This window comes from Plutella xylostella, chromosome 18 (genome assembly GCF_932276165.1).
Source record: "Plutella xylostella chromosome 18, ilPluXylo3.1, whole genome shotgun sequence".
Lineage (NCBI taxonomy): Eukaryota > Metazoa > Arthropoda > Insecta > Lepidoptera > Plutellidae > Plutella > Plutella xylostella.
In genome coordinates, this window is record NC_063998.1 from 3,107,312 (window position 1) to 3,128,464 (window position 21,153).

At 37.2% G+C, this 21,153-nt stretch overlaps 1 protein-coding gene across 1 annotated transcript in view; it reads left to right on the forward strand.

The window, feature by feature from the left end:
- Positions 1-21,153, forward strand: part of LOC105388845 — a 60,749-nt gene that overhangs the window by 2,300 nt on the left and 37,296 nt on the right. The window lies entirely within an intron of this gene.

The window sequence follows — 21,153 nt, forward strand, 5'->3', positions numbered from 1 at the left end:
TTCCTGTCCCGGTGGATCGAATTGTGGAGCACGGAGTATAGTTTTATTTTACCAAGTAAGAAGGATGGTTTTGTTTTTGTTAGCATTCCATCAAAGTTCCATAGGCGTAGATAGAATTTTTTTAAGTTTAGTTGCCAGATTCTTACTATTGCGATGTAAGATTTGAAGCCTTATTTAGTCTTACCCGCATGTAGATTAAAGAGACTTAGGTAATAGTAGTGTTTGTGATATTTTCATTCTAAAAACGTTTTGCTTGATAAGATCAAGCTCACCTTTTTAATTAACAAACTGAAGTAAACTACATACGTCAGTAACTATAGCTAGTTACCGTAAAACATATAATTCTGTATTCCGCTCACCTCTTATCCAGGAAGAGGAAACGGCTTATAATTTTTAATTCTAGTTTTTATTATTATCTCACTTCTTACGCGGGAACAATAAAACAGCCGGTGAATGTTTAGCCATTGTGGAGGCGAAGTGCATGGAAGTTGTTGTAGAAAGTGTTATAAATATTCACAAAAAACTGAAAGAAGTTCGTATCATAATATTCCGACAAATAAATGTACAAACGTATTTCGAATGCCTGGTCCCAACCCCGTCCTACTTAAACATCTGAGTCAATTTAGCCTATATTTTGTCTGCTTACAACATTGGTTAACTACGTAAATAATAATAATGGTTTTGACTTTTTGAGTATGAGGTATTCAATACATCGGACAGGGATTAGGTACGGGTTCAGTAGCATTGCTCAGTAACTACATATTATAACAACCGTAGCACACACTTTCCCATTCTATTTAATCGCTAATAGCAATCTCTCATATTCAACCTTCGGTTTAGATACAAAGTTTTGTAGATAGCTTTAGCTTGAGATAAAGCTCAAATTTCTATGGCCTATTTAAATAGGCATTTCATCATATCTATCTATTAAAGACTAAGCTCTTAGCTTAATAAATCGAACCCTTTTAACTGATACAATATGTGTGACTGAACATTTGTTTACCTTTGTTTAATATGCACGAACTCTATTTAAAAGCAATCAAAAGAATACACACTAACCTGTATTTCGTAACATGTGAACAATACCACATAAGATTGGTAAGGTTCTGCGGACGACATCACTTTGTTGATTATACCTTTTCTTATTTTGTGCGGCGTTAGACTTAATTTTGAACTGGACAAGCTTATTTAGGCCTATGCGTTCACTGTACAATGGTAAGTGGTATAGGTACGTACTATTGGTCTAATGGCCTAACTATTGTAGCTCACACACAATGGCCGACCAGCGGATCTTTTGCAAGGCACATCGGACGATTGACCCGATTACCGAAGACTGCATTTCAGTAATGAATGTTGAAAAATATCAGGTAAATGTGTGGGTACACACAGGCCTCACTGTTGGCATACCTAGTTTTATACAGAACAGAACAGTATAAAACAAAGATCTTTGTACCGATATCGATATAAGCTATGAATTTTCATAACTCCTATTGTAGGTTCTTTACGGTAAATAGATTACGGTACCTATATGCGATTATCTTCTGACATAGGTAGTTATGTATTTTATTTTTGCTTATATCACTTAGCAAGATGATAAACAATTTATAATCTTGCTTCTATAATGGCTCTATCGAAAATATTCTAATATAATAACTACACATCTTGACCACACTTGTATCACGTAACGCGGCGATTAGTTGTAATCCACTTTCGCCTGTCGATGTGAATTTTAAGCGAAATTCCGCTTTTTTGCGTTTAGAAAGGAAATGCTATCTTCTAATCATGTAACACTTGTGTAATGTATTGCAACTATGTAGGTGCATATACTTATGCAGCTCACTATTGCATTTTTTTGCTAACCTGTTTTGTCTCACTCATTGTATCTTCCACGTAACTATACCTGTCGTGAGCCTCCTTGGTCGTTGCTAAGGGCGTTCAAGTCCAGCTACCTTACCACCACCGACGTATAGTTAGCGAGTGACCAGACAAACGAAGCGTGGGACGCCCTCGACGGCCTCGGGCAGGTAGCCGGTAGTAGATGGATGTGGAAAGCCGCTGACGGGTTGTTGTAGCTGCTGCTCTATAAGGTCTATTATCCATGAATGGACTTGTGTTGACTAATGTCCATGTCGCAGGCAACTGGTTTAATCTCCTGTTTGATTGAACCACTAGCCCGTTCATTGGATGGCGCTGTTCAGTTGTATGACTAGGCCGAACGTTGATTGTACAAGTGTCACAAAACGTCCAACTAGTTAGCTGACTTAAAATCAGTCAGGTGGTGAATAAAACAAATATGGCGTCTAACAGCTAACAGCTGACACAAAAAGCACCTATGTTGTTAGTTTTTTGCAAATAAATTAGCTTTAAAGTGCGTTATTTGTGTTAAAATAGTGTGACAACATGGATTTACCTATTATTACGCCGCGGGCGGATAGTTTCAAAGAAAAAAAGTGGCGAAACTGGATAATTATGAACAACAATATGAAGGTACGTTTATTGTTATTGTTTAGTTAATTTGTGAGATAAGAGCTTTGTAACATAGTCTTTTTGTTGACTCTTGCCTGGTGATGTTCACCCTAACCAGACATTACAAAGTTGCTATACTATATCCCATTCAACGACTTCGCTGAATGACGTTCAGTCAAGACGTCGAACGTTACAATCAACGACTTGACGAGTTGTCTTTTAGTCATACAACTGAATAGCGCCATCCAATGAACGGGCTAGTGGTTCAATCAAACAGAAGATTAAACCAGTTGCCTGCGACATCCATAACACGTCTGCACAGTTGTTTTTATTTGTATAGCTCTTTGTGGGCCTAGAACTAGGAACATGATCACGATGGTCAAAGGAAGTATACGATCAACAGATATACCAGACTTCTTATGGCAAGAAAATAGTAAATCTCGCCTCTAATTTTATGCCTTGGTAATCTATCTAAACTTTGCAGGAACATCGTGGATTTCAATACGATAAACTGTTTCTGAGTAACGATGAAAGTCCATTAATGATAGTACGCAGTAACTAGGAACACAAATTACTTGATAAGCGATAGACACACGCTATTTACTCCCACATCCAAACGGCAAACCAAATTAGTTTCTAATAGAGAAGGTAACACGACTCAAACTTCAGGAAACCAGTTTTGCGGCTTAAAGACCGGCAATTTATTAAAATCTTGTAGCCAATGAGCGTAAAGAAGATTGATAACCCAACATTAGAGCAATACAAAAAGGGTTTCGCCATGTTTCGTAGTTCTTTATACATTAGCTAGTGTTTTTTTGAACCTATACATCTGTACAAGTGGGACCATAATTTACGGAATGCGTAGAGGAGGAAATAAATATTGACTTCATGTCAGCTAATGGGCGACTTCTACTCCATACACATGCTAACGCATTTGTTTCCCGAAGCTGTATTCAGAGGTGACATGCAAGCGAGTCACCCACTTTTCGCAGTACGGCCAGAAGTGGCTGTCTAAACAAAGACGCCGCTGGAGAATATCAAACATTTAAATATGTACATCTTTTTCACAAGTTACATTGAGTGTAGATAGATAGAATACTTACACTTTATGTGTCCACCAAAGTAATAAAATTGACAAGTTGTAACTTAATTAGGGTACATTTCATTTTCATTTCAATAGGCGGCCTTATCACTAAAGTCGATCTCTGCCAGACAACCTTTGGATGAAGGGGAATAAGAGACACACTAACTAAAATAGATAGATATGAATAGTGGAACTACCTGTACCAGTGCATCGTATTGCATGGATGCAGTCATTCAGTCATTGCATTACCGTAGTGTTGTGCTCGGTTGGACGCCGTCTTACATGAGTATTGCATAATACAGAGAACACATTGTATATTCATTACAGTTCCACTGTTTTTGCGAAGCGAGATTGAACAGCTTTTTTCCTTGTTCCCATTTTGTATGTACATATATCTGTGAAGCTTTAGGTTGGCTGAAGAGATGGTAAAAAATTACAATGTACTTATTTACCTGATAAGTAGGTACATTTCAACAACGTTTAATTTGATTCCAGCTGTGTCTAGTGAGATGATTGACTGATGAACTATATTTGATGCCATAGAACAACGCGGATTCGGGTGACCATTCATACTCAATGTTTGATACATATATTTTCATATTTGCCGGTTCATATAAAAGTAAATATATCCTCTGCTGGTCCGATGACAATTAACGGAGGTAGCCGGTAGTGTAGTGGCATGACGAGGAACAGCGAAGACAGAATGTTGTGGCACGTTATCAATATTTACTTTACCTATTGGTAAAAAATAATGATTTAATAATATACAGGGTGTTAAAAGGGTATAGTGTAGCCGAAAGTCAGTGGCTCTGATTATTCCGATCAACTTTTAGTCTACCACTTATGAACATTTTCACACTAAAAGTCTGCAGACGTCCTACTCTCACCCCACCAATGATGCGTGGCATGAATGAAATGCCAATACATCATCAGAACCAGGTTCTAGCACCTTAGTTCCGCGTGCTCATCGCTGCGGCAAAAAGCTGCATACTCAGCAATGGAACAATATAGCTGCAAGAAAATGCCGGGAATGTATAAAGCAGGGTATCCACTATCCGCAGATGCGGAGCGAATCGAGACTGTAAAAAAAATAGCTTACACATTTTCTTCCTTTCTTTGTAGGAGGGTTTAGAATAATGTATTTTATATATTTCTACATATCTATTGTATCAGAAAGAAGCTGACAAAAATCATTTTCTACAGATATAGCGATTTCTGTTAAGGATAGGTAGGTTAACTATTGTGCTGTAGTATATAAGTGGAATGGGGGTGACCCTAGAGCTCATCCTGGTCAACTTTGCGACTATTTAGTGCAATTTACTGCTTACTTTGTGTATATTTTAAGTAAAGTTTCGCTATACTTCGGTGGAGACTCAGCCTAACACCGGAGTTCTAAGAAACCCATAGACAACTGTGTTCCCGTTCCTAGGCTTTGTGAGATTTCGAATTGCTCCCTGACACGCCATCGTAATTTGCCTATTTGTTCTTATTTGCAATCAAGAAACTCAGGGTTGTAAAAGAGTTGTAGGTACTTAATTGAGATCTTGTGGACGCGTAGACGTGGATACTTTCAAACCAGTTGAAAAAAACATCCTCGATTCACTGCATAAATCAAAAGCCCTAGTAATTTTTTGAAACCGTTAACTTCATTCTCACTATGTTCATCTTCATAATGTAAATTGGCACGAATCGTTCATTTAATTACTATCCCAAAATGTAGTCCAACAGCCTTGACACGTCCACAGTCAATGGAACTCATCATAAATCCAGCCAGTAACAGAACATTGGTACAATAACAGCGCAATAAAATGTCGGATTGCCGCAAAATTAACGGTACCACAGTAGAGTAATGTTCACGACTGAACATTAAATCGGAATGACCACAGAATGTAACTCAAGTTTGTTGTGCAGGTTGATAGACCACCTTAGATCAGCTAATGCATTCCTTATTACTGTAATTTTAAACATCGCACTCACGGCAAGAACAGACTTTGAACATAATCATCTCCTCTACATGCCTAAAACATATGATTGCGTATTCCGTTACTTATATGTATGTGTGATTATTAGGTACATATTTCAATAAAATTACATAGACCTCTTAAATCCCCAAAATTTCATATCACGTAATATTATAGGTACTGGTAAGCAATGAAAAAGTTTTTTCCAGTGACATATGGAACGATAATGACAGGTGGAACTTTTGTTGCGGAGTGTATAATGTTCTTTGAGATTAAAACTATGTTATCTGTTATCTCAACAGAGTGCACCGGTACCTGAGTGCATGCAGAATGCACTGTTCCCATTTACTGTAGACTCCGGTGTCTAACGGTGCGCCGCCTACCCGCGTCGTATCTCACGCTTATTCTAGGGCATCTCTCTTAGCTCTAATAGGCGTATTGTAAACTGTACCTTGTAATATTAATCTGTTGTTAAGACGTGGATTTTTCAATCGGTAAAAGCTTCTGCATAGGAACACGCATCTTTGCTGTTATTCTTGTTGTCCATTTTCTAGATGTAACATAAAATGCATCATTGTTGTGTATGGCTAAAAGCACCTTAGCTTATAAATACATTTTCTCTTAAACAAAAACCAATTTGCATTCGCCAAGCTCCGAAGATGCAAAGATACGCCTGACTAAGCTACTTTTAACAAGGCGCCGTACACGCTTCGCTGAAACTAACATTCCGCGCGAACCGATCCGGACCAGAGCTTGAGGCCTCCGGGCGGCGGGTTCCCACGAGGGTAGTGGAGCTGTGCGGCCGGCTGATGGAGACCAGGCTAGGCTGGGGAGGTCCATTGGAGCAGAACAATGTGTAGTTCAAGTCGATCGCGCTTGCCCACGGAGCTATGAATAGGGGGTGGGCCGCAGAGCTCTCCATTTGGTATGCCTTCCGCGATGTAAGATACTACGGCTCCAGGTTGTAAATTGTAATAGGATTCTGTTGTGCTGGCGTTTTGTGTGGTCGTGTTCCTGTTATAAGATATATTGCCGAGAAACAGATAAAATCTAAGCTGTTATTTTTATGGGACTTAAGTTTAAGTTTGCCCTTTGCCGGAAATTGTTGGTCCGATGCCTCGTCGACTTTGCAGTTGGCTTTCTAATTGAATTTTCTAGCTCGTCTAGTTTAATTCCTTTTGGTCTTTTTGCTCGGGGACATTTTAGCCGAGCGAGTAGTCGTGTCCTCCCACTGAGGTTTATCTCCGAAGCAATTAATTTCCCGCAGGACGTCCGTGGCAGTAAACGTATCGCGTTTTATACCTTTTACTTTAATTAGTTGAAGGCTTTAAGAAATGGCTTTCGTTTGATTCATAAGTTTGTTTTGCTACTTACAAACGTAAGTAGATTGTACTTTTGCACTATGTCATTCACCAATAGTAAAGGTATTGTTACGTATTATGTGCCATTAATTATAGTAGGTATAAAGACTTTATAGTAAGTAGTTACTCGTAGTATTTATAACGTTAATTTTCACAGGATGCACGCACAGTGACATAACATAAACATAACATTGAACGAACTTTTAGCGAAAGAAAGGTCTTTCTATTGAACGGTAAACTAACCAGCCATTTCGCTTAGCAATCTTTTATTACGAACACTGCGTATAAGTACCTTGTATCTACGCGATATAAAATATCGTCTTCATTAAAGCTAGCAATCAAAGAATCCATAAAAAACCCACCGGTCAAGTAAACAGCATCCAGTGAACTGTAAACGCGGCACCGGTATAGTTCGCTGTGCGCCTGGTACCGAATCGCCGAGCGTGATCCCAGGCCGAGTAACGGTAGACGCCCTTTGACTTCTGTCGCCCTGGTACACGGAGGCGCGTTTCATCGATTGATTATTGATTTTACTGATTAATCCTATTTATTATTTGTGTAACTTTGATATCCCATTAATTTGGCTTTTATTTAGGAATACTTTTAAATTAAGCCCATTATTTTTCTGTTAGACAAAAATTTTATTACAAATAAATAAAGATAAGTACCTAATATACTATTTCTGTTCTATAAGCATTGACATACAGTTTATTCATGTGTGTTGATTCTTATGTCTACAATCTACATAAGATATAGGGGAAGATGAAAAATCTAAATCATTTACATAATAAACTTTTCTATATGGTATCTACTTATATAGTTTTCATTTTCAGCACTTATAGGTCATGAATAGTCATGATCATAAGAAAAAACACACCACTACTCTAATGTTCACGAGTCGGAGTCACGACCACCAAAATAAGGCGCTAGTCCAATCTAATTATGAAAATGGAATTCCCACTCGCTTCTGAGTGAAGATTAGAAAAAAGATTCATTTTAGTTCATACGCCTCTAGTCATGCCGGTCAATTTAGTTGACGATACAAAAAATAAAATTTCTGACGCTCTTGAAATTACTTTTAATATAATTAGTCCCTCGGTGCGTGTTTTGAAACTATACAAGGCCAGAACGCAGAGGTTGGGACTGCTCGCGTATATTTTCAAATTAAAATGGTGCCATGATTTACTTGAAAGTATACAAGGCCATTACGCACTAATCGCGTATATTTTCAAGTAAGTTGGGCCAAAATTATAGCTTGAAAATATACTGCAGCAGTTACCACTGCGTACAAATCGTGTATATTTTCAAGCGCCAAGCGGCAATGCGAGCACTTGAAACTATACGTGATTAGTTACCAGGTAGCCCTTTTGAATTGTGGCTCTCTCTTTCTTTCATGCGAAATAGTAATAAGTCTATTGCTTTCTAAACATTGCATCATCATTCCGCACTTGGCATTAATTTCGTAACGTGTTTTTTGTTTACACCGTAAGTTAAAAAGTAAATTGTTATAAAACTGTAGAACTGTTGTTAATAGTAAAAATGATCAAATAAGAGGGTGTAGAAACTGTAGAACAATTCATAAAAGACAATTACGGTGAATTCAAAACTTGATGAAAAATATGTCTATAATAGGTCTATACCTACTACACTCACGAGCAATGAATAAGTCCAAGTAGCAAAAAGTCAACACCAAATGACCCTAATTTTTTTAAACCATTAAATTTAAAATTTGATCAAAATTTACTATTTTAGTTGGTTATAATAATATTTTGATGCACTGATAAATGCACTTTAATATTGCCGACGGCGTCATTAAGCTAGTCTTATCCGTTCAGGAGTGTAGTAGGTATTACTCTTAATTCATTTAAATAATAAGATATTAGTAGGTATGCTTACTTGCAAGTATGATTGCTATAAATATCAATTTATCAATCAAATTAGAGCTTGTTCATCTTCATTTATTATCATTTTATAGGTATGACAGGCAGAACAAGTCAATAAATTGTAGTCATTTACATTTACCGAAATAGTTAAGTAAATTAGAATCAGCATGTAGGTATAAATTATAGGTATGCGACAAGTACGCCAATCAAGCAATATGCGTAATAGCAATGTATATTTTCAAGTACGATTCAGTAAATCCCAACTTGAAAGTATACGCGATTAGTACGCACAAATCGTGTATATTTTCAAGTAAAATATTTATTTTTTTCACTTGAAACTATACAGTGCTAGTACACTATGGGTGCGTTCTGGCCTTGTATAGTTTCAAAACACGCTCCCTCGGTGCTTCGGTTACTCAGCAAGTTATTTATTATAAACTCCTTACAATCAACAAGTTGTTTTATTAGTAGAAGGCGTCGGAAATTTAATAATGGGTGCTGAGGTGCTTGCGTTGCTTTATTAAAATTAATCTGTCTTTAATGGGTTCCGCTCATCTGGCATAATCTTTATTGACCAAAACTCATTTCGCATAACTCGTATGGTCTAAACTTTTTTGGCCGAACCATCACTTTGCCAAGACTTATGTGGCATAAGGCTCGTTTCGTCTAAAACTCTTTAGGCACAATCTTTAAACACCTAAGTTTCGTTTGCTCAAATTTATGTTCGTCTATACCTATGTATAATATTGTTTCTCCTAAAGTTATCTTAATAAATAATATATATTAAGTATGTAGTAAATGTACAAATTGTGGTATTTTTCTCCTACATCCCGAAAATCACGATATTATATGATCAAAAAATCGAAAGTTAACGACCAATATAATTATTACAAACCCCATGAGATCGAAACCTAAAAATAGGTGCGACGACGAGCAAAGCGAGGAGGAGCGTGTTAGGTGCACATGTTCATCAAAACCAAAGCGGAGCGCAGCGAAGCGGAGCGGAGCGTTTTCCAAACAGCGGAAACAATACAAGGCACCAGTTTGCGCTATGTAGGGAGACGCTCCGTCAAAGTTAAAGCTAAACGAATATTATTACTTTGTATAAACCTATGCCATAGCATTATTAGGCTATTCAAGATTTGGCCATACCATTATTAGGCTAAACAATGTTATGCGAAACAACTTTTTACTAAACGAGATTTATGCCATACGATTTTCGGCGTAACGAGACTTTGACCAAACGTTACTATGCAATACGAGATTAGGCAAAAAAATCTTATGCCAAAAAAGGTAGAACCGTCTTTAATCAACTCATTTTTTTAATTCATTCTTTCTTGAAAACAATAGAGTACCAATTCTGTAACAAGCATGTTTTATCATTATCAGCATTTGCCGCCAGCATTCTGGGAACGAAACGTTCGTTGTATTGGTTGATATTGGCAAAGCGGGGTTACTCTATATTACTAAAAACGCAGTTTCTGGAGCTCTGCTGCGCTGCGCTAACAACATCTGTATCTCGTTGTGTTAAACATACCGACTTACTGCCAGTTTCTATAACTCTATCTATCCATGACTGCGGTAGTTACTTTCATACGATTTTGACATAATCAAAAGTAACAATCTGTCAAAATCGTATGAAAGTAACTACCAGTTATGGATGGATAGAGTTATAGAAGCTGGCAGTTATTCATGACAGCTCTTGATATATTTTTTGGTCAAGGTAGAGTAGCCCTCCTGTATACTTCATGTGAAGTGGCATCTCCCAAGCTTTTTGCATCTCGATTCTCTTCGAATTCCCATTCTGCACGAACCCTTGTTTACAAATTACTGTGCACCGCTATTCTAACGTTAGATTTGCATTTTCTTGTAAACATTCCGTACGGTAATCATCTTTCTTTCTTTCTCGTATTTACACAATCGTGCCTGACTTTTGTGCATCTGCTTTTCACTTTTGTGATCTTTGACGACGTAATCGTTTTAGGTATTCTGAATTTTTAAGTTGAGTTTGTATAATTTATGTTGCGTGATGTTGTTCTTAAAAAAACTAGGTGTAGGAGCACATATCAGGTGCCTATCGCAACTCCTTATAAGTTTCTTCTACCTTTAGACTATCTATAACATTTTTTTTTACAAATATCCATCATTCGATTCTTTAAAAATAAGTAAGTGTATATATTTAAAATAGGTATAAATCACGTACCTAAACAGCCATAGGTCAGCCAATGCCATTACAATTTGCCTAAAACCATCCGTTACATTACACGCCCATGTGATGAGCGAAAGAAATGTGTCATTGACCGTGAGTCGCGTCGACCTTTCAGCACTTGACCACGCATGTTGCGTCGCCTGACGTAACGCATACCTGCGCAGACGCAGGGGGTTACTCTATACTGACGAGAAACGAAACAACGAGAGCTGTCGTGCAATCGGCAACGATGCAACGAGATAGAGTCGTTGCTCGCACAGAAACGCTCAGCAACTTCGTTTTTTGGTGATATAGAGTGGCCACCCAGCATCTAGCCCTCAACTGGGTCGCCGTACCGTTAGCACCGTAGGATGCAGAACCTGAATCAAGGCTAAACAAGCTTAATCTAGCCTATTTTCCGTAACGGTTGTCGGAGAAAATTGTCCGTACCAGCGTTGCTTACTTGGCTAATAGCATGTTGTCCTACCGGGTGGGTTTATTGAAATTGTGCCGGAAGACCGGGCTAGATACGGGCTACAGTCTAGCTGCTAGACCACCTGTGCTGCACGTTGTTACACGGATCAATCATTGTGTCTTCGAATAGTTCCAGCTAATGGTTAGCTTCGCAGTTTAATGTGGGGCTTGCGTCGGACAACAGCGGCTTAGGCTTGATTTATTTAGTTCAAAGGGATCGTGATCTTCTCTGATTGCGGCCACCAAACTAATTATGTTCATTGTGCACTACCTACTTAATGATTCTGTAATGGTCGCGTAAAACGTGATTCAAGTTGCCCGATGATGCTGTAATTTTTCTTTGATTTCATTAGCTATTCTGTTTTATTTCCACTTTCTTCATTTAGGTTTAGCAAAGCGAAGCGTTACTGTAATCTCATTGATCAACATACTCACGATTAAATACTTACTTTTTTACAATAATCGTCGAAATAATAAAATGCTTATTATTTCGACCGATATTCGCTTCTATTATTCAAACAAAATTCATTTCGGCATATTTTTGTCTGAAAGCAATGAGTAAATTAATTAAAGTCGCGAAAGCCCCGAGAAACACCGTGGCCTTGAATTGTAAATTGAATAAAAATTCCCAAGTCATCTTGACCCCTTTTAATAAATCTATCTATGCGATCAATTTCGGTCTACTTACAAAAATTGCAGAATCATCTACAAATTCAATCAATTGATGTTTAATTGTTTTAACTTTTCTATTTTTTTTATCTATGTATGTTATCTTTCTTTCTGGATGGATTAACTATCTAACCCTATCTCTCCAGTAAAGAGTAGCGGTGCTTTACTTCGGCCCTTTGCTCCCCAGCGAAGATTGGGAATAAGTATCTACAAAGTTTTGTTTCATGTAGAAGCTGTAATCCATTGAATTCCTCCTCGTAAGCTTAAGCTGTAAGGTTTTAGCCCGTCATTGCACGATAGAGCCGAGATACCTACCTTCATCTCTCCTTTCGTATTCTTAGTGACATCTTCTCTTAGATTATATTGAAGTTTTGATTATATCTTCAATATCCTTTATACCCCCTTATTCATATAAAACTTACTGGACGCTTTAGCTATTGAACTGTTCTGTCACTCTCAGTCAAAGAACAAATTGTTCTCCGTCAGAGAGTGACAGAACAGATCAATAGCTAAAGCGTCCAGTAATTTCCACCTTTGAAAGGCATTCTTACCTAGAGTTAAATAAAATTAATGAAAGTCAAACCATATTTCATCTTCTTACAATCTACTTGTATGATTTACGGTAAATTTTGCTTTCTTCAAATCCTATCTTTTGTTTTGCGATGGTATGAGTCCGTTACGTACACGTTTCGCTCTAATTTCGGTATCGTACCGTTTAGCTACTTTCACATACCAAGGGTTCTGTAGGTCTGTGGGACAGGAGGTCAGTTATGCCACGAGGAACCCATACTAATCGATCAATGCCTCCCCCCACATTATCCTATATTTGAAAGCTCCCAACAGCCTTCCGAAATCATATCTTATTTGAAAGACGTAAGGTTTAAATTTCTTCTTAAGGTTTCATGGTGTCGTGAGCCTGTGAGGTTTGTAGACAAAACCTGATGAGAATATTTAATCGGTAAGTTGTGTTTTTAGCGTGACTTATCATAATTTTAATTACGTTTTTCCGACACGATATCTGGCTGGCAGCTATACTATGCGTTCAGTTGCACATTAAGGTTAATAATGAATTAATTGATTGTCACGAAAATGTTGGTACCGTATTTGCTTTGTCGTGTAGGTATTTGATTCCTGTTGTTTTCCTTCGTGCTTCATTAGGTACCTATTATGGAATTTTAAAATGTTCGTATCTACTCTTGTGAATTTTTTGCCTATACCATCTTGTCTAATGCTGTTTGGCTAATATTGGGCGAGCCTTTTCTAATTAACTAAGCTACTTATACTTAAAAAAAACAAACACTCACACCCTGTACTAATGTACTCCATCTACCTTGCGGGGTAGGCAGAGGTGCATTGCTGCACCCACTTTTCGCCAGTGTTATGTTTGTCCCAATGTAATAGGGGGCGGGCCTATTGCCATTTTACGGGCACATCCAAGTATATAAGTACTTAAGTACTATAAAAAGTATTAACCCTAAGCATTCTAGACTATATTATTATATATACAAGACGCTCGCTCTTTTAGTAAGTAAACATACGAGAATAAACGATACTTAAACCTCTCCCGTACAACTTATGTTCCAACAGTTATCTAGTAAGTATACCGCTACACAGAATGTCTCCACAACAGTTAGATAATAATGACGAGAGTGAAAGCGTTCCGGCGGATACACAGCGCAGTGTGTGATCTGTCGAGACTCCCAACACGAAATGTTACGTCAATTGTAACGGTGATGAGACGACAACGTATTTCATTATCGGCAGGCTCCCAATAGTCCCAATCGCGATCTTGTTTTGACAAGGATTTTCTGATTAAAATAGTATTGAATTTGAGTTATACTTCGTAAATGTTTTGACTTCGCGATAGGGCCCCTTTAGTTTAATATCATCAGCCTGTAATCATTTAGGCTCTGAAAACCTATCACCATTGACCTATTTACCACCATCATTGCGGCATTGCTTATATGTCAAATCTGACGTTACTTGTATGGACGTCCACCTATCCTATCGGTATCGTAGGTACGTATCGTACGGTCATACCTAACGGATTGTCATAAATCCTAATCCTATCCTAATCCTAATCCTAATCCTATCCTAACTAATATTATAAATGCGAAAGTAACTGTGTCTGTCTGTCTGTTACTCTTTCACGCCAAAACTACTGAACGGATTTGAATGAAATTTGGTATACATAGGGTCTAGACCCTGAGAAAGAACATAGGCTACTTTTTATCCCGGAATTCCAACGGGAAAACTTTTTAAGGCGAAGCGAAGCTCGCGGGAACAGCTAGTATATAATATATTAAAAAGCGATCATCATCCGAAATACACCGATTCAGTCATTCCCTGGGACCCGTAGCTAAAGAATAATTCTGAATTACGGTTTTTAACAATGTTCCAAGAACAGTGTTGCCACATGAATAGGATTCCAAGAAGTTTTGCTAGTCTGAAGAACGGTTTAACGAGTACCGCTGTGTTATTACGATTGTGACTGTCGACGGGTATTTACTACTAATGTTATTTTAAATTATGTTTTTGTTTTACCATTTTTGTTGCTGATGGTCATTATAGTTCATTCATTAAGTATTTACTGTAAAGTATTTTGTTTTAGTTAAAACGATGACCGCATGTTTTAATTATTTAGGACGACAAGTATAGGTCAGTATAGTATACTCTATGAGTATAGAGGTATGTTTATAATGTATGTATAGAAATCGGTTTTATCTCCAGAATACATCTACCAAATTTCAAATAAAAAGTACTGTACTTGTAGACGCAATTTTCCCTGTTATTCTAGCATTTCTACTATGTATACGACATTCTTGAATTATAATTCTTTATCCAACTAATGTAAGAACATTCCATTGCCCGCGTTCCCGCAACGTTGGATAACGGGATGGATGCAATAACTGCTGCGTTGCTCATTGCTCTACAACTACTTACCTATACCAACATAAATAGTTAAATTAAATTAACAGATTAAATTTGGAGATTTTTAAGTGATATTTAAATGTCCCATTAAAATATCACTGCCATCCCGCCTCAAACGGCGGTTTTTTTTGGGTGTTATACTTACACAAATTTCTAGGTTCTCGGCACAGGAACGAAGTAGATTAAAAAAATGGAATAACCATGAACATGGCGTAAAAGTGTCAGTTTTGGGAAAAACGCTTTCAAATTACTTAAGTTTTTTTTTCGGCTCTAGTTTGGCCTTACAATTTACCTCAAAGCGTCTTTAATTTCCTACTGTAGATTGCACGGTTATTGTGAATTAACGTAGATGATACCAATTAATTATAGGTGGTTGAGTAAATTAATAGAAAAAAACTAAACGACTTCCGTTACTAATTAAGTACTCGATTATACAGTAGTTCGTGCATCGAGACACAGATATATCGTACTCAAAAAAATCAAACGTTTTCATTACTAAATTAGTCCAGTTCAAATAGTTGCGGTTTATCGGTACGTTAAAAATACTTAAGTATTCAATAATTCAAATTATTTCGATTAGTATACTTTGTTACTTATACCTAATTAATTAGTACGTCGTATACTGTACATCCTTTTAAATAGGCATACGTACAGTACAGATGATGATGATGATAAAGAGTGCAAGGTATTCCTTAACTCCACTCCACTTTAGCGAAAAAAAACCGTGAACCATTTTGTTGTTTGCATTTTTCCGCGCGCACTTTTTCCCGACAAGATTCCCACCCCTACCAAGACTACTCACTTCAACAGTTAGGGTTGTCACAAACATGATATTCATTATAATTGCAATAATTTGCATACATTGATGTGCGTTTTGTATATCAATGGTCACATGCTTATCTATTGCTTACGAGATATTTCAAAGAATTGGTTGGTCAATAGAAAATTTTGTCTAATCTAAGCAAGAATAAAAAATATTTTATAAGCTCGTTAATTGTAACCAAATCCCTGTACGTATGTCGGTATAGACAAGAAGGCATTTATAATACAGGTTCAACCAAGGAACATATTATTGTCGAGGTTCTGACAATGGGGAGTAACGCGTGTGAATTTGCCGCTAGGGGCGCTGGTGTCGACTGAGGTTAAGTGACATTTTACTTTTCATATAATTTGTTTGGCGGGCTTCGTGATAAATTATATTTTCGTTCATTTCCCTGTTGAAAAGTGATCTCTTTTCGCGAAATTATCGCAAATATGGATTATTTATCGATGAATGTGCACGCTTTGAAAGCTGAATTAAGGAAAAGAGGCGCGTAAATAAGCGGTCTCAAAGAGCAGCTAATTCAGAGGTTAGTTTGTTTACTGTTTACAAACTTATTTTTTACGAAATGTATGCTTGTTTGCTTTAGGTAACAGCTATGTTTTTGCTTTTTACAGACACCAAGACTATGACCGTAACAGTAACTTGGTTGTTAACGTAGAGGACAGCATCATACAACAAAATGATTCAGTGTATACTGTTGAGTGGCCTTAAGAAACTTTGTATAGCAGTGTAAACACTAAAAATGAAACTCCAGATCTAGATATTGTCACCAATGAGTAACTACTTTGGAATTTATGTACAGTGTACGTACGTACATACCATCGCTCTTACGGTGAATGAAAACATCGTGATAAAATCTGCATATCTAGATTTTCGAACCCACCAACCTGCAGAGGACCAGTGTGGTAGGAAATGGTCCAAGCTTAGGAGTTGAGTTTAGACCTTAAGGCGATATGGACAAAGGCTCCATTCGAGTGAGCCAGGTGCAGGTACTGACACCCCCACAAATAATAGAATACTTAGTATACTATACTACCATTATTAAGTTTCAACTAACAACTCAACCAGCATTCATTGTGTGGATTACTAATGTGTTAAGTATATTTTTTGTATAGCAGTGTGTTTAAACGGAAAGGATAAATAAAAGTTAAATCAGTGTGTAATTCTTTTATTTTTAGTGTATTTATTAAATGCCTAATCCTTATTTACATTATGTTATTTCTGAAATTGGTTATAATGATTTTCACAAACACGAGATTATCGGATAATAATTATTTCACAAGCCACTGTTTTAGAACAGTTTTATCACTTGGTAACATATGTCCTCCTTTTCTTTCCCAATATAACGGATCTGAACAACATTGCGGCATAGTAACTCGATATGATGATAGTTATTTTATAATTAATAAGCTTATAAGATTCAAGATTTAAAACTTTATTTGGCGTCAATTTGATAAAGTCGCCTTTGATAAATTTGACAGCTATGGTACCTCTTAACCTCAGTCGACAGTGGCGCCAACTGGTGAGCAAAAAAACGGTAGTCCCCATTCTGGTTATTTTTCTGTCTAAATCGTAGTTTACCCTTATGTTGGCACACCCCTATCTACCATAGACATAATAGACGAACAAGTGTGTGAACTGCATTGTATGGAGTGGTTCGCTTCAGTCACTATTCCGATTAATCGATGAGTTTCACCTTTTTGCTCGCACTGGCAGGAAGATATAGCAGGATGGAAGAAAGGAAACAATAAGTGATTATTGATTGGCAGGTTGTTGCTGCAATTTAGGTATGTAGCTACCTACATACCAACTTTTGTATCTATTTGTAGTGAAGGTATACAGGGTGTTGCAAAAAGGGTATATTAATCTTCTAAATAGGAAGGTATATAAATTCAGAATTCAGATTTGGGCTTAGATATAACATGCTGCACATGCTGGTTTCGTCTTAGTTTACTCTTTTTGTAACACCTGTATAGGTTTGTGCCTCTTTGCAGTTTTATCAAAAACATATCTCAGGAGGTATGGTGACCTCTATCGAAGCATAGGTACTTGCCGTTAGAGCTACAAGAAATATATATTATATATATATATATATATATATGTCCAGGAAACTTAAATCATAAATGGGGCTATATAATGTCTGGAATACTGCAATCGAAGATGGTGCTATAAATAATCAATAAGCAGATTAGATAAGTCACGACCCAAGGCGTTGGAATTTACAAGGTTTCAACCAAGTCTGTGATTTTATAGTTAGCGCACCTATCTAGTTAGTATACCTAGAAAGATAGATCCTACATATACCCTCTACTTAACAGATGAGAGCTCGTTTAGCTAAGCCTTGGGCAGTAAGCATTGCGTAGGACGATATATGGAGAGTACCATGAGAGTACATACCTACATCGCGATAGCACTCGGATATACCCTGTGTGATAATAATAATGGTATAAATAAACGCTTAACATGTAACCCAAAGGGGTTTCTAACTTGGTTTATGCCGATACCGACTACTTACGTTAAGATTAACAGTCAGTTAAAATTTGATGTTCCCTTCGATTGGCTCTTTATAACGGTTCCGAGAGCTTCGCATTAAAAGATTTATCGTGAGAATTCAGGGTTCAGTCGTAAACCTAGTAAAGTTACGTGGTTTCCAATACATTTTACGATTCACGAGGTAGTAGTCCAGTGGCTTTGTCCTGTATTATGACACTAGCATGCTTCATTAAAAAGTAGTAAGAGTAAGTATCTATACTATCTCATCTATGTAATAAGTATATAAGTACCTAACTAAAATTTCAACTCTTTAATTATTACACTTCCTGTTCCTGCAATCAACTAAACATTGATTTTACAAGATAAAAACACAAATGCAGCAGGAATAAAAAAGACAAGCCACAGCTGGATCCAGTGATCCAATCAGAAGTGTGGCCAAGCGCATCACAGTTAATGAGGATCAGAGAAGCAGTGATCTGCCGTCATCGTCACGGCATCACGATCGCTAGATGTGGCTGAAGGTTACTCTATATTGAAGAAAAACGAACGAACGAGAGCTGTCGTGCCATCGGCACGTTTGATACAACTACACTTGTCCAAAATTAATAATGCACATGCAGATCTTCACACCCGAATCATTAAATCGTAAGAGCCTTAAAAAAATACTTGCATTTTGAACCTTATTCGAAAGAAATAGGAGTCAATATCAGTAGGTAGTTATTGGGCATTCTGGATCACTTTTGTTCATTCTCGTTCACGGCTCCGCCGCCGTTCTCTCGATGTCAAAAAGCGATCCAACATGCCCAATAACTATATCGATTGAAAAAAACCCAAAGTACTATTTTATGCACCGTCCGTCCGATGCCGTTGGCAATGAAAGATGATCGCTGTCGTTGACGCCGTAATTATGCGAGGTTAATTAATGTCCGTACTAACTATTTATTTTACTTACACTTTTGTTAATAACATATTGTTCACGGCTCCGTAGCCGTTCACTCGATGCTAAAATGCGATATGCGAATGGGCTGACGGGTTACCATCACCTTTATTCGCAGATACTCAACAACTAAAATCACGCACACCGCCACCGGGACAATCACTACACGGACCATTTAACAAATATACTTCACGAACTTGCAACTGGCTACTTACCTTACCACAATATTATTATCATCAAATAATCGACCGTAATACTAATAAGACAACGCATACATTTACAACATTATTAACTCGAAAGACAATTCGTTAACTTAAATTCTACCACTAACATATTAGTACTTACCTACCTACCTTAGATGTTTCAATACTCATAAATGAGATGAGAATTTTTTTATTAGTATTTCGTACGAAAGGGTCATACCCACCTATATACACTTTTATTGTGTTATCCTTACAAATGTATTTAATTTGCATTAATTAACAAACGATCGATGTAATCGATCGAGTATTAAACCTATAGGTAGGAAATATAACAAAATGTATCAATGTTAGCACCTTATAAAACAATTACCGATGTGATGCCGATAAGTGCTATGATAATGTATTATATACATTTAAGTACCTAATTGTTCGTAACGAGTAAAAAACCTGGCTACCCATAGTACAGGGTATCCTATTTTTGGAGCTAGGACACTATGTGTACGTACCTACTTTCTTATAATAAATATATTTTCATTTCAAGCGATGACCTCACCTGCTCGTGGTGCGCCCTGGTGAAAACAGTACGGCTGATGGCAGTGCAACCATCTAATTAGTTCTCTAAATCCCACTGTCCGGTGATGGGCAGCATCACCGAACGGCAGCATCATCGGCAAATAGGTACATCCCATGGAGAATGAACTCTATGGGCTGACGATGATGATGATTATATTAAATAATTTAAACAGCACTCAATACGAGTCGTAACCTAGATTAAGCCGGACACGTGCACACACAAGTAAAAAAATAATGCTAGCCTAAGCCACGCACGTGCACACACACAAGTAAAAAAAATATGCCAAAAATATTCATATGAATAAACAATTGACAATAAAGCAAAAGTTGCTTAACCCTTTAGCGGCCAAGCCTGAGTATAGGTACTCCGAGTTACCGCTACTTACCATACATAAAATTTCTTGAACCACTTTGTGAGGGTCTGTAAAACCTCTAAAAAGGTTAGGTTCAAAAAATTGTGTATATATTTGGGAACAAACTTTTACAGGCCCTCAAAAAAGTGGACCGAGACATTTTATGTTTGGCATGTAGCGTTGGGAGATACCTAATACTCAGGCTTGGCCGCTAAAGGGTTAAGCAACTTTTCGGTAATGCAACAAATTTATTGAATATGAGTTCATGCTAACATAATGTGGATACACCATTTTTAATCGAGTGTGGTCCGAAGGAATGCAAGTATCATGCAAAAGAATGTGCTAAACCGATTACAACCTAGTCGTTTCAATCAATGTATCCTAATAGAGAGGCTGTTTTTTGAATTTGGGGAAAGTCGTTCAGTTAGACCAGTAAATGATGCTATTCCATTTTTTCGGTAGAGGGTCATACAACTCATACAACCTGTACACGAGTAATGTTCAATTCTCAAAATTTCACATATATGATAATATAATTGATAATTATTTTTTATGAAATCAATAAGAAATACAATGAAATGCATATCCATATTACATTACCTAGATTTAAATGAAAAAGTACCTAACTAAAGTACCTAGCTGACTAAGCAGTTCTATGGAGGTTGCACACACTTGAATTACATTTTTCCACCAAGTTAAATGCGCTTGCAATATAACACTAGCGTTGGCCTGCGGCTTCGCTCGGGGCTATGAT